The 16,068-nt window shown below is 40.5% G+C and overlaps 1 pseudogene; it reads right to left on the bottom strand.

Moving 5' to 3' along the window:
- Positions 1–13,055: 13,055 nt before the first annotated feature.
- LOC129410462 (5S ribosomal RNA) lies at positions 13,056–13,174 on the bottom strand (annotated as a pseudogene).
- Positions 13,175–16,068: the final 2,894 nt, after the last annotated feature.

The raw sequence follows: 16,068 nt of genomic DNA, 5'->3' as shown, positions 1-16,068 counted from the left end.
TCTGGTGGCCCGGATCGTGCGTCTTCTCCTGCTCCAGGTGCAGAGGAAATCATTCTCCCCTTTAGTCCTCCAGACCCTCCTCACTCTCCTCTTTAAACTTCCAGACCCAGCCCTCCCCATATTCAAATCAGCTTTTACTCATAAAAATGATAATTGCAAAAACATTGGTTTTGGTTCTCAAGACGATTAACCAAACAAAGTAAACTCCACCTCATGCATTTCTCATTTGGGTTGCTAGTTTCAGTAATAATCTAGTATCTTATTACTCGAGACCCGTCTTGGTCTCGAGACAGGTTTTTTTGCTGTCTTGGTCTCGTCTCGGACTCGACTGCGTTTGGACTCTGTCTTGAAGGTGCTCTGACTTGGTCTTGTCTTGGTCTTGTAGGCACTTGGACTCAGTCTTGTCTCAGTCTTGAAGGTGCTTGGTCTTGAAGCTGCTTGGTCTGGGTGTTGTCTTGGTCTTGAAGGTGCTTGGACTCGGTCTTGTCTCGGTCTTGAGGGTGCTTGCTCTTGGACTCGGTCTTGTCTCAGTCTTGAAGGTGCTTGGACTCGGTCTTGAAGGCACTTGGACTTGGTCTTGTCTCTGGTCTTGACTTGGTCTGACACTCAATGTGATAAAATGGAGACATAAAAACATTGATATGTGCCAAAAATAACTGTAAAATTATAAAAATGGTCTTGATTTGGTTTCAGTGGGCTCTGGTCTCTGTCTTGTCTCTGTCTTGGCCTTTAAAAGCCTCGGTCTTGTCTTGGTCTCAACCCTTAGAGGTCTTGGTCTTGTCTCGGCCTTGGGACATAGTAGTCTTGGACAGGTCTTGGTCTCGATTAGTGTGGTCTTGACTACAACACTAATGAAATCAAGTTGATTTAAACTTAAAATAGCTGTCTGATCTGAATAGTCACTCCCTAAACCCCAGCAATTACATATATATTCCTCCTATATTTTGGAATGAAAACAAAGTATTAGTATTCAGCATGTTAATCTCCGTGGGTTACAGTTGTGTTTGGTAATTTTGACCTCTCAGATTGCCATTTTGTTTGCGACAAGCATTTACATTGTGCCATAAATACATCGTCTGCGGGCGTTCTGAAAGACTTACTCTTTGTGCTTTCCTGAAAGCTCTGCGCTCCTTTCATGTCAATTTAAATTCATAAAGGGATTATGCATGTGAACAGATTTACATGAATTATAATATCTAAAGATGGAACAGGATTACTCGATGCCTAATTTGTCTCCAGACTCGATCACTTGTATAATAAGAAAAAAACAGATACTCATTTGCTCTAATTTAGAACTCACAAGTCCTGTATTTGAATAGAAGTACAAATAACAGAATCTGTTCTTTTTTGTTTTCAGTTGCAGGAACGCCTCAAACTACTCAGATGCAGAGATGTTCTCCACACCATTCATTTGGGAATAGTGTTGTAGTCACATTACTAACATTTCAATACCACAGTGAAAAAAACACACATTTCTTCAAAAATTACGATTTTCTGACTCTGGTGTTTGACGCCTACACACTCACACATGCTTGAAACACGTTAGAAGTGTTAGACTCTCTGCCATAAAGATGGTAAATAGTACATGTTCACATTTATATCTAGCACATTTCCACGTTCATGGCAGTCAAAGCCGTGCTTGCAACAACCACCTTTGACGTTTTGTCTGGTTTAAATGCAGAATTACATACAGAAATTCCTCGTTTACCATCTCCATACTGTCATGTTCATTTTTTACAACAATAGTGCTTCCTTTTTCTTTTTTACTATATGGGCTTATAGTTCTTCAGATAAAAACAAAAAAAAACAACAAAAAACAAGGCTATATTTGAACAAAGTGTAGGTCGAATTTGTATTTGATTTTTCATAAATATTACCCAATAGGCAATTCAAATATTGATGTGTTTGATGTGATCAATTCAGGACATTTATCCAAAGCAGAATGAGCCTCACATGAGTCTGTCATTTGTGTTGTCAGTTCATTGTTGAAATCCAGTTGGTTTAAACCTAAAATATCTCTAATCTGAATGGTCACTCCCTAAACCGCAGCACCCACAGAAAACCATGACTCAGTGCTAGTGCAGCCTCTGCTGCTCAGTGAGGGAATTCTGGAGATTTTCACATGAGACATGGTCTGTCCATTTACTCACAATGAGACAAACTTGTATGTGCCCTCTATCTGCAGGTTATAGCGCTGACAACACAGGTTCAGATGTGTTTTTTAAAAAGGAACTGCAATCACAAGAGCACAAGCTACATAAAGTTCCTTTCATGTATATATTTTATTCCACAATACGATTGAATATTTTTTATATGTAATTTTAATCATCAAAACTTGTTCAGAACTGAATTGAAACCAGAAATTAATCCAATTTGACTCATTCATTTGAAAATCCTCCTGATTTGTGCATCCGGATGTACTGAACACATAAAAGCACAGTAAATCAACTGCACTGATTCTGACACGACTTCATCTGAAGCCTTCTGTCCATATTCTGCAGACAGGAAGTGTAATTGGTCCCAAGTGGATGTTGATATAAAGCCCTCACATGCCCTTACAGTGAATAGTCTGGCTCATTATGAAGCACAAAAACACTGGTGCAATGAAAGGCCCATGATGCAACACCACAAAGAGCTGGGCAAGGTGTTCAAAGAATTTAGCATTTAGTTACAAACCGTGTTACTTTTTTTTTTTTTCCTTAAATTCCCATGAAAATTTTAACCTTCATTCTTTTATTGCATTTTTTTCATTCTTTTACTGCATACTGTTTTTAAAATCTTTTACGTGTCTGATCTTTTCTATAGCTCTGTTGTATAAAACGGTTGATTGCACAAGTCGCCTTTTTCAGGTTCCCATGTGTTCCGTGTCCTGTGCGTGTAAATCGTGTCTTGTCACCCTCAGACTGTGATTGGCCATTTGGTTTACGTTCTAGACTTTGACTGATCGCACTGTCTGGGTCTTGGTTGAAGAAGAACCTTGCCCCTTGTCCAGCGTCACAGGTCTAACCAATAGTCATGCACTTAGAAGAACTTCTCCCAGTTTTCTTCTGGATCATTCCAAGGCGGGTTTGTCACTGCATTTGCTCATATATTCTTTTAAATTTGATTATCTTTTCTATATCATTTCCTCATCACAAACAGACCTGGATTTGTTTTCATTCACACAAACCTGCATATTTAGGATGTGTTCTTCTCTCATACAGGAAACACTCTGTTCCACCTTGTGTTTCATGTTGGGGCACTTTTAGTTTATTTTAACACAGTTGGTGACTTACTGGGACAAAAATTTTGTATTAAACCCTCTGTATTTGATTTTTCCTGTATTGAAAAAGTGAAAAAAAAAAGAACTAGTTCATTTTAAGCAGTGTTACTAAGTTAGTAGTAGTAGTTTATTCGGTCATTTTGCAGCACTACAAAACAAAACAAAGAAAACAGACTGAGGGCCTGTTTACATGAGAACGTTTGTGGGTAAAAACAACAACATATTTTACAGAAAGTGCCTTTTGTTTAGACGGTGGTGGCAATTTTGGGACTTAAAAATGCAAAAATTTGAAACCACACTCGAGTGGAAAAGTTGAATACGTTCCGCCGTAGCGTTTCCGTCTACACTGCCCAAGACGCAAAACTCTGGTAAGATATGTTCACGTCGTGTATGCGTTTACGTCACATACATACAGCGCAGATGAGAAGAAGGAAGATTCTAGACATGCAAGCGGACATAGAGGTGTTGTGATAGTGTATCACAGCACCACCTGGCATGCATATCCAATCAAACTCCACACACTTTTGCGTCACCGTATGCTTGTTTAAACGTGGAATAAAAAGTGAAGACGTGACACTACTTTTGCGTCTTCTGTTCAGACCTTCATCATATAAATGGATCATGACCCCTCATGTAAAAATGTTTAATAACAGTTATTTCATCATGTAGATTGGACTGAAACAAAGCAAAGGATCATGGTGTATGTAAGTCATGCTGTTTTTGCACCATAACAATGAATTTAAGCAAAGAGGCTTGTAATTAAATATATTGTGATGGCCTACGATATCATTATGAGACTTAACGATACGATATCACGATATTTCGGTTATTGTTACATCCCTGCAATGCACTTTTAAGTGTAAAAAGACATTGCGGAACATGACCAGCTAACTAACTTTTAACTAACTACAAAAAAAAGTCCCAACAGTCAATTTAACCCTCCTGCAGCCCTAGGTACATTTTTGTGCATCACTTTTCTTTTTAGCATAACTTTGCCCTATTCCACCAAATAGCACCAAAATTGGCCAGGTTGTGTATTTTGTGATGTATTTTTGTTTTTATTTTCATGATCACAATAATTAAACAGTCTATAATCCAAATACTCACACCTGTGCTCCTTCGTTACATTTTGTCCCATTGACTTCCATTCAAAATGGCTTTGTTTACTGACATAACTTTGACAGTTTTATTTTTACTTTTTGATGTATTTTTCATTCATGTATCATCCATTGCAAGGTCCCAGTCCCAGAGTGCACTGAATGTGTTTGTTTGGGAGTTTGTGTGAGTTTGTGTGTGCAAAATAAAATTAGTTGTAAAATATAGAAAAAAACAAATTATGTCCATGAAAAAAAAAAAGAAAAAATTAGAGACTTTCACAAACAAAACTTGCATTTAACGTGTCAAAATTTCAAAAGATTATATAATATTTAGTATGTATGATTAGAGCAGAAGTAAATGAAGACACTGATATAAAAAAGTTGTACTGCATGAAAAAAAAAAAAAAGGGGTATTCTTTTTCAATGTACATTTTTATCACAAAGGACCACAGGAGTAACTATTTTTAAAGGGCTGCACGAGGGATAATAGAAAATTTTAAAATAAAATTATATGTCTTGTGCTCATGAGTCACCACGTCACTGAGCAAGCTTTCAAACTTTTATTTTGTTAGATTTTTTTTTGGTAAGTCTATGGGGAAAATGAATGAGGAATTTAGTTCTGGAACCATAAAACGTCACGATTCCATTTTTCCAAATTGTGCAGCCGTAGTATAAAACGTTGAGTGATATTCAGTCAAGTATTTAGACTACACCAGCTAATCCCATTGTTCCATCTGAAACAAAGTCATATATTTGCATCTGCCTCTCCCACATGCTCAAACTGCCACCATTAACTCGGATGACTGTGTACTGTAATGAAGACACAGTATGTACTCAGGCTAATCTCCCTAAAGCTGAATTATTACACCGCTCTGATGAGATCGATAACAATATGAAGGCCTGCCGTTTGGACTTTATGGATGATACGTTTTCTGTTCAAAAACTGTGAGGATTATTAATGTTGAAGTTCAAATTGTACTTTTGTATTGATTTTTGATCCAGAGACTGAGTTTTCTGTTTACATGCAAATGCCTTTTTAAATATGTAATCAATATTTATTTTACAATTCGTCACGTCAATGCACACGCTGTCGAGGTTACTCCCTTGAGACCCTAGAAAACCAAAAATCAAAAATGTGGAATTATTAAAGGGTCTGTACGTGATTTATTTATTTTTTGACAAGATGCCCTTATATTATGTATTGTATTGTATGGTAGAAGCTACAAAATAAAAGACAGTAAAAATAAAGCATTTAATAACTAGTTCAGAAGCCAATGTTGGTTTATTGGGGCACAACCCTTATTCCGACAGACCCCCACCCTGACATTTCGCCATTCTGACAAACTACTCACCTTTTTTGCCTTGTATATTCCTGGTATTTATTTATTTGTTTTTTATTCAATATTTTACCAGGTAAGTCAGTTGAGAACAAGCCTGATTCATCAACCGGTTTCACTTCGTAGAAACCGTCTGACCTCACAGTGTTAGAATTTGTTCGCTCAATGTTAGGCAGGTACTTTTCATCATTTAAGCAACCGCTGATATTTGGTAGTCACATATTCCCAAATCCCGTAGGAGGAAGGACAGCAACGTCTTTCCCCTTGATGAAATTCACCAAACATTCTCTTTGTTCCGGCTTTAAATTCTCGAACTCGGGAATCATTGACAACACAGAATGTTTGGCTCTTCTGTGATTGGCTGGTGCCCGAACTTGCACTTCCAGGGTTTTTGCGAACTGTCTATTGCACAGGTGTCAAACATACGGCCCGGGGGCCACATGCGGCCCTCCAAGACCTTTAATCTGGCCCTCGGCTGATTTTCTACTAAAATATTTTTATTATATTTTCTATTAAAATCTTGTTAATTTTCTGTGGTGTTTATCACAGCAGCGTCTCCAGCGTCTCTGTACGTGGCCCCTCCCACCAGAGCAGCACAAATGAAGACTTGTCTCTTTCCAAACGCTCTTAAAGGACGATCGTTTTGAACTGTTGACCGTGCAAAATGTCAAAAATGAGAAAGTGGAGCCGATTGCAGGATTTTCCAAGAAAAATTTACTTATTCCTATTTGCATACAAGTTAATGTTAAAACATTGTGTTGAAACTGCATCTAAGTTTCAGGTTGTTCATAATATTATAATAGTTTGTAAAAGGAAGAGTTCATCATTGAAAACAAGATTTCTGTAATAGATTTGTGTTTCTCTGCAAAAATATTTGAACTTATTGCTATTTTTTGGGGTTTATATGCCATGAGTTTTCTGATCCGGCCCCTTTAGGATCAAAGTAGGTTGGATACGGCCCCCGAACCAAAATGAGTTTGACACCCCTGGTCTATTGCATCATGATTCCTGACCTAGTCGCTGGAGAGAAATTCAATTGAGTGGGGGCTGTAGGTGGCACCAGCCTGGCTAGTTGAGAACACCTTCTCATTTACAATGTCGACCTGGCCTATAGGCAGAACAAAACAAAAGCACAAACAGAAAACACTCACACATCAACTATAACATGAAACAGTGAACAGAGATATAAGACAGTGAAACATCTGCAGATTTAAGATATAAAAGTTTTAAAAACATGTGCAATTATCCCGTAAAATACTCTGGATGGAGGTTTTAAAAGTCGATGGAGGTAAACACGAACTAAGTTTTAAAGTCTGTTGAAGGTGGTTCCAGTTAACCTGATTCATCAGCTGGTTTCACTTCATACAAACCGTTTGACCTCGCAGCTTTAGGATTTGTTCGCTCGACGGTAGGTGGGTACTTTTTTATCATTTAACTAATCGCTGATGTTTGGTCGTCGCGTATGTAAAGCGCCGCCAACGGGGCTAACTGGTATATTAAGCTTTTCCCAAATCCAGTAGGAAGAAGGACAATAACATCTTTCCCCTTGATAAAATTCACCAAATATTCTCTTTATTCCGGCTTTAAATCCTCGATCTCGGGAATCGTTGACAACACGCAACGTATGGCTCTTCGCTGGTTGGCTGGTGCCCAAACTCACACTTCCATTTTTGCGAACCGTCTAGTGTATTCCAATTCCTGACCTAGTCGCTGGAGAGAAATGAAATTGAGAGGAGGCACTAGGTGGCGCTAGCCTGGCTACCATACAGCTTCTCTAGAATCATTTAGATCAGGCGTGTGAAACTCAAAGTCACAGGGGGCCAAAGTAAATACTTATTGAAAAATGTCAACAAAATCTGCATGTTTTCTCTACTTTTGTGATATGTAATGTTAAACCTTTTGTTATAAAAATAAATGTTTAATAGTTTTGCTTAAACATTGAATCCAAAACAAGTAGAATATAAAATAATAAGTTTAAATAAATAATGTCTCTAATACATATTTGATATAATATAATATAAAGGGCCAAATATAATTATATCGTGGGTCAAATTGTGTCCCCGGGCCTGAGTCTGATGTCATGTCTGATTTAGATCATTACAGACCTAGAATTGTTAATCTCCACAAAACATTAGGTAAAAAAGTTAGCAGTTAATTTGCAAACTCCTGCTTCATGACATGAGACAAAGTGGAACGGAGCATTTTGAGTTTTTGAGGTGTAGACAGACAGACTAATAATAAAGGGTTACTCAAACATGTGTGAATAAAACAAAACACAACTCAAGGCATGTTTTTGATGAGCATAACATTCTAACATGGCTTAAAGCTCACAAGAGTCAATTCTGTGCAGTATAGGACCTTTAAAATAATTCTACCTTTCCTCTCTCATAGTGAAAATTTCCTTGAGTCGCAGAGGGCACCGTATGAAGCGCAGCGTAACTGTGTTCTCTGACGATAATGAGGAGCAGAATTATTCATCCGTACACCCCTTTTCTTCCCAATTGTCGTTTGCATAAAATAGCTGCAAGAACAAGGACCAAGGAGTAACCTTAGTGAGGCTTTGATCTTGAACCAAAAGTCAGATTCATGTGACGACTGCAGATGTTTCCCAGTGATCTTCAGACGCAGCGGAGACGTCTCAGTTGAATATTTTGTGACAAAGTTGAGAGCGAAGTGTAGAGATGACATTTTCAACTTTATTCATCAGTGTTATGGAGGCACACTGCAAGAAGAATCATGTTCAAATCCTAAAGATTCAAACGTCTTCATCTGCTAAAGAAAGACAAACATACGGTGTGATGGAAGCACAGGTTTGAACAGAGAGCGCAGGGTATCTGATTTTCAAACTGTGAAAAGGGAAGTATTTAAATCCACAGTCATGCACACAACTCTTATAAGTTTGTATTTCTGCAATATTTACAGATTGTAATAGCTCCATAAATGTTTTTGCTTTTCTGTCCCTGTGACACATTGAGCCTTTGTCCCATTTTAAACTTACATTAATTTGTCTCTTTTCACACATTGTTAATTTTTTTATATCCTACTAATACAGTTACAATCATTCTTAGTTTTGTTAATTATAAAATAACACATAGTTCATTTAAATATACTTTATTTGTTAATTAATTTCAGTTTCCTTATTATCATACTTACTTGCCGCTCCACATGGTTCAGACTTGGGAGGAGGTCGTGGACCATGTGGAGGGGAGAACGTATTTAAGTTTCGTATCATTGTTTTTGTGTATTTGATTTTTATAGTTTATTTTTAACACACTGTTTTGTTTATGTTAAATATTTTGATTTTAAAGGGGACTTGTGCCTAAGCAAAAAAAAAAATCCTAACTTTACTTTTGAAAGTTACCTGTAAAGGAAACGATACTGACTTGGGGGTGGTAATTCCTGCTGAGGGGTATAAAGCAAGCAGGTGTTGTCAATTGAGGAGAGACTTCTGTGCAGATGGGTGCGTGGTGTTGGTGTGTTTGATTTTGATTTTTGATACACTTTTAAATAAGCATTTTGTCAAAGACACATTTTGGTTTTAATCTGCCTCCTACTTCGACCACGTCGGGCTTCCCCACAGTCTCTGTTGTGTCAGAAAGGGGCACTGGAGGTTAAGTAGTGTGTTTGGCGCGCTGTGAGCCCAGAATTAGAACACGTTTGGATTTGAAGAAGCCAGACTGAGTTCTGGAGGAGCTGTGGCTGTGACAAACTAGCAGCTTGATAATATAAAGCACATTTAAAGAGATCAAGATCAAGTCAAGATCCAGATGGTCTGGAATATTAAACATTTAAAATCATTTGCAAGTGATATTATTAATGAAAATATTTTGCAAGCTGATGTGAGGTTTGAGTTTTCAAACTCAAGAGAATCCATCTTGGAGGGCTCCCTGATGATCCATTTGTGCCCACACAACTTCTGGTGTGGAACTGAAAGCCTAGATAAGCAAGTGGAAAAATTTGATTTGATGCTACAAATTTATTTAGTCAAAAACAATATTGTTTTAATACTGCATTTTAATAAGCATGTCAGTCGGCTGCTGTGATTGGCTTAAAGTCCACAGTTAGTCCTTCCTCCTGAACGATGGCAGCAGGTCTAACTCATAATGGATCGAACTCAGAGTGCAAACATCAGTCTGGTGTTTGCACTAATGAAAGTGCAGCACAAAGAATGTGCTCAAACAGATTGACTCCTACTTGTCTCCATAAGTCATAATTATTAAACACATGTAATGTTCCATGCAGTGTATTAGTGACACTCTTCACTTGTCTTTATCTGTAGATTGTAAAATTGTAACTGCTCGATCACATGTGTGACACATTTCCAAATTGGCCAAAGCAATCTAAGAAAAATATTTGAATTGTCACCAAAAGCAGTCATAGCCTTGACCAGAGGGTTCAGTGTTTGTCCATAAACCACAGGGCACCGGCTTTGAACCTCAGCCGACCAGATTTCCTCAGCCTACAACACCACAGAAAAGTTTAGGATTTACAATAGACTCAAATCACGCCCCATGTCAAAAAGACCCCTCTGTGCCACAGCCTGGAGCAGAGCTTCTTTCCTCCCAGTATCTCCAGCCCTCTATACCATACTTATTGTACAGTTATGTAGCAGACCTTTTCATAATTACTGCCCACCGCTGATAAACCATGTCTCCACTTGTGCTGATGTTTGCTTTCCTCCACTCCCCCGCTGCTTCCAGCCTCATTAAAAGTTTCAGCACTCCTCCTCCCCGCTCGGCCCCTCCATCTGTCCTTTTCCACCGTCCCTCCAATCTGTCTCAACTGACCTCTGACCTTTCGATACTTTAATAAATAACAATAATTGCATCCATCAGCTCGCACGTAAACAGGAGAGTCTGCAGGGAGCGTTCTCGGGTAAATAATGAACCGGTTCTGAGAGAGAAGGTGGAGTCTGGATGGTTCCATGTGTTGGCAGTTTGAAAAAGACCTTGTATGTTAGTCTGGACCAGCGGTAAAGAAGTGGTGGTGGGTTGGCTGGGCGATATAGGAAAAAAAAAATCAATATTTTTTTTTTTTTTTACCCCCCATATTGATCGATCTCGACTTATAATTCAATCTGCTTCCATCTTCTTGAAAACATAGACAGGACTTCATTAAGAGGAGGGTGTCAGAATAGCACTGATAATTATTGAAACACATATTTAAAGTTTGGTTTATAGTTTGTACAATATAAAAAATAAAAATACAAACCTAAAGCATATGCGCTAAATGAGGTCTTCCATTTCACTGTGAGAAAATAGTCATTTTAATTTCTGTAACTTGGATTATAAAGATGAGAAGCACTGGAGGAGGTGTCTGAGGAGAGACACTGAATTTAAGTTTATAAAGCTGTGAAACGCAAGGACACGTGGAGACATAAAGAGACTGTGGTCCTGACTGAGAGGTTTCATCTAGACAAGATAGCAGTGACTTTTCAGTACTACACTGTCTTGGCTGCTGTTCTGTCAATTAAATACACTTGCGTTGATCTCGATGATAAAACAAGTTTGTATCGCAATCTATCAATCTTTCGATTTTTGGCACAGCCCTAGTGGTGAGGTTTACAAATGGTTTCCAGGGTAGAAACAAGCAGGTGTACAGAGAGAGAGAGAGGCTTTGGAAAGAAGGGAGAGGATGAGTGCCTTTTCACCACTATCATTACACCTGCTGACAATTGCTATGCCTGTGTTTAGACGTAGGCCACTCGTAGCAAAATGGCACAAGAAAATGACAGGCTACCATCCATCCGACAATTTTCTTCCGCTTTATCCAGGGGCCGGGTCGTGGGGGCAGCGGTTTGAGCAGGGAGGCTCAGACTTCCTTCTCCAGCTCTTCCAGAGGGATTCTGGGGCGTTCCCAGGCCAGCCGAGAGATATAGTCCCTCGAGCACGTCCTGCGTCTTCCCCGGGGCCTCTCCTCCCTGTGGGACGTGCCCGAACGCTACACGAACAGGTTACATTCACACTTAAAGGAACTGGATGTTAGACTTTGATTTTATACTTCATAAATATATTTGTGTTCCCAGATACACGGTAAACATTCAAATCAACAACATGACGATTCTAATGCTAATTTATTCTTGTTATAATTTGATATTATCCAATTTCAATGCTGAAATCCAGTTGGTTTAAACCTAAAATGCCTCTCTGATCTGAATGGCTACAGGTGCTGGGGTCAATCATAAATCAGTGCAAGTTTAGCCTCTGCAGCTTAGTGAACAAATGCACATTTTAAGAGTGCAGGCTACATACAGTTCCTTTTTAAACCAGGGGTGCTCAATACGCCAATCGCGATCTACCACTCGATCGCCAAGGTAGTGTAGGTAGTACTCAAGACCAGTCTTGGCAATAAACTTGTACTGGGGTGTGTGTGTGTGTGTGTGTGGGGGGGGGAGTAGGGTGGGACATCTCTCTGCAGCCTGTGCGCTAAACTGGAGCCCGCGGACACTGCATGGCACGCCACAACACATGCCACCAGTGTGTAGTTTGCCTGCAACAGCGTGTATCTTCGTGCACCGGCGTGTATCAAACTTTTTAAAACATCGTCCCTGTCCATCTGCCTCACATCAGGGCACTGCTCCTCACCTTTTTGCGCTCTTGCTCCATCCTCAATGCGCAAGACGAAATGTGAAGCAAAAACTAATCTAAATTGATGTTAGTGTTGGTACAAAGCAGGCCTACAGCACAAGGCCTGTGGCTGAAGATTGCCTCAAAAGTGCACCAATGCATCTGTTTTTGTAAATTTTGCAGAGGCTGATAAATCCCGCTGCAAAACCAGTACGATAATGTAACTCCAGTTAGGAACGTGTAAAAAACAGGTTGAAAAAATCCTACCTACTTTTTTCAGTTTTCTGTAATGTGCCAGTTAGAAGTTCTCTTAAAGAACTGTGGGTGAGGGTCCAAGAAAGAGGGGAGTGTTTAAGTGCCGTGCTTAGAATTGTTGTACTTGGTCCTTTTTATAAGTAGCTCACATGTTGAAAAAGTGTGGGCACCCCTGCTTTAAACACATCAAGTTTATACGTAAACCCAGAGATTTGCCGTTACAGTAAAGCCAACAACAAGTAAGTCTTTGTTTATATAGCAGTTTTCACAGACACATGTCACAAAGACGCTTTACAGAACATTATATATTCATTATTCTTTTCTCTCCACACCTGGTGATGGTAAACTACCATTAGAACCACAGCTGCCCTGGGGCATACTGACAGAAGTGCGGCTGCCATGCCAATTGGCGCCATCGGTCCCTCTGACCACCACTATCACTCACGCACACACCACTTTCATACTGGGCAGTGTGAGCGAAGTGTCTTGCCTAAGGACACAACAACAGTTTTGTTTTTTTTTTTTTGTGACTGGCGCTCCACTGTGGCACCTGATTTTCCCAGCAGTCTCCCATCCAAGTACTAACCAGGCCCATACCTTGCTTAGCTTCTGAGATCTGACGGGATCAGGCTTTGTCATGCCGGTATGGCCACAACCACAACAACTGGCATGCAAAGTGCGCACTCCCTGATCCTCAAACAATTAAGTTCTTTATAATTGCAGGCAGACTATACAAAGCTGACTTAATTTGACCTCAAGAGCTGCTTTTACTATACAGTATACCTGTACTGTGGCATGACAAACTGCTCAAATACATGGGAAAAATTGGGTGCAGGTCCTTTTTAATGCAGATCATATTAGGTTTTCTGCCTGCTTGACTAAAATGTATTTGATTTGAATATAGACTGTCCCTGAAATATATATTCTGTGTTTATATAAATGCTGTGTTAATATTTTAATATTCTATCCATGCTTCACTGGACACTGCAAAGCACAGTCCCAAAGTCATGCAGAAAAACATTCGAGGTTTTGCTCCAGTGATTGGGTACATGGTATTGTTCCATCGCTCTCGTATTTTTAAACTGACGCGTGACATAAATATCAAAGCGTGCGTCCTCTTGACAGTGACCTCTGCAGCTGGGCTTGTTCCTGTGCACTAGGCCATGTAATAACTACAACAATGTCAAACACTCAAGTCACTGATCCTAGACCGCGTTTCCCACAACCCACTGCTCCCGCGCAACACAGGAGACAGAGTCAAAACAAAGAGCCGAGGTAGAGGTATCTGCATGCTGATCCTCTCCAGGACCTTTATAACCTGGTTGGGAGTTGATAATGTAATTTGATAGACTGACAGTACGGTGGATGGATACAGAGGGAGATGGATTACTGCGCTTCATAGTTTGTCTATTAACTAAAAGGCCATAGCACCAATATCATATGCATTCAATGAGTAAAAAGGAGTTACTAAAGGTTAAGGTCAAGGTTAAGGTAGACTTTATTGTCCCCGTAGGGAAATTTGTCCTCTGCATTTCACCCATTAATTTCACTTCTAAGGGGTATAAATTGCAAACACATGACATATTTGTATTACCGTGGATCACAAGGTATTAGGCTACGTTCAGACTGCAGCCTGAAGTGACACAAATCCAATTTTTTTCACCCCTATGTGACCTGTATCTGATCTTTTAATGACAGTCTGAATGATACAGGTCAGATTTTTTTTCAAATGTGACCCAGGCCACTTGGATATGTGCTCCTAAAACCGATACATATCCGATCTTTTGACATGCGACTTCAGTCTGAATGGCCAGGTCGCTTTCATCCCACCTACATGTCATCAGCAAGCTGAAGACGTGTTTCCTCCCGCGAGAGTGGTACAAGTAGGAGCTCACAAATGTACACAAACGTTCTTCTCGTCATATGAAAATTGTGTATGAACTCCGTGGCAGTGAAGCAGTGAAGTAGAGTCCTGCACTACGGGACCCGACGCAAACAGTGTGGCGGGGGACACATTTTGAAACAGAGTGTAAAGTAAAATATACCTCCACTTGAGGCAAGGAGGTATATTTTACTTTATTCTCATATTTCTATTTTTATTTATTTAGCCTCAAGTGGAGGAGTTCAAGTATCTCAGGGTCTTGTTCACGAGTGAGGAGAAATTGACAGGCATATCAGGTGCAGCCTCTGCAGTGATGCGGTCACTGTATAGGACTGTTGTGGTAAAGAGGGAGCTGAGTCGAAAGGCAAAGCTCTCGATTTACCGGTCAGTCTTCCTTCCTACTCTCACCTATGGTCAAGGGCACGTCCCACCGGGAGGAGGCCCCGGGGAAGACCCAGGACACGCTGGAGGGACTATGTCTCTCGGCTGGCCTGGGAACACCTCAGGATTCCCACGGAGGAGCAAGAGGATGTGTCTGGGGTGAAGGAAGTCTGGGAATCCCTGCTTAGACTGCTGCCCCCGTGACCCGGCCCCTGGATAAGCAGAAGAATATGGATGGATGGAAGTAAAAAATACAAATGATGAATGTAAACATACCATGCATAATTTCGGCTGGATATTTTATTTGGCATTAATAAAAACATTTTAAGCAGCCTAAACTTGCGGATGTGGTCCAATCCTGCGCACATTTTAACAACTCCTTTCCACTTCTCCATGTTTGATGAAGCTTAAGAAAGTGAATGTCCCCATCTTGCGGGACAAAATCTCACAGATGCGGGCGGGACTGAAAATTCTGTCCTACGCAGACCTCTACGGTGAAGCACGTCACAATCCCACCACTCTTGGCTGCGACTCACACGTTCCTTTCTATGGACGTCGCTGCCACTGCCCCACCAGACCCCACGGCCTAAAACCTCATCCTTTTCCTTCTCAATCTCCTCCTTAAAACAAATAAGCTGTTCACGTTCTGGCTCCGATACGACAACAACTTCAAAATCGCCATATGTTTAATGCTGCGTGTGACGTCGTCGTGTCCTCCAACGCTCATGCAGGACACATTTGGGGCGTTTACAGTTCACACTGGAGATCACATACAAATCGCATTTAATTGGAAATGTGAACGACCTCGCAAAAAAATCCAAATTGAGCATTAAGCCCTGCAGTCTGAACATAGCCTTAGTCTCGTTGGTCACTCCTCCTTCAGAACACTACAACAAAACAATCCACGAGCATCCCACTAATAAAACTACTGCACTTAAAGGTTGTATAGAGGATTTTCCAAGGAACGAGAAATCCAGCGACTGTTTGTCCTTTTTCAAATGTTGCGCATGCGTGAAACCACCCCCCCCCTCCCCTACAGCTCCCTACGTAGAAACGCCTCCTCCCGCCTCCTCTTTACGCCAGAAACAGGTTTGTTTTACAGCCGGTGCGCTGCACATGACTTGTAAACAACTAACTACAGTGTTGGTTAGGCAAGGCGGAGAAGTGCGGAGCAGGGAGAGGAGAGAGGAGAGGGAAGCGGTGCGCGGAGATTCCGTGCCCGGAGAAGTGAGGAGCAGGGGGAAGAGCGGAACGGGTAGCGGGGACAGGAGCAGGAAAGGGGTGCAGA

Source organism: Boleophthalmus pectinirostris, unplaced genomic scaffold (assembly GCF_026225935.1).
Source record: "Boleophthalmus pectinirostris isolate CB_2022bp ecotype Guang Dong unplaced genomic scaffold, ASM2622593v1 HiC_scaffold_22, whole genome shotgun sequence".
Lineage (NCBI taxonomy): Eukaryota > Metazoa > Chordata > Actinopteri > Gobiiformes > Gobiidae > Boleophthalmus > Boleophthalmus pectinirostris.
The sequence above is the reverse complement of the archived record's forward strand: the minus strand, read 5'-3'. Positions and strand labels throughout refer to the sequence as shown.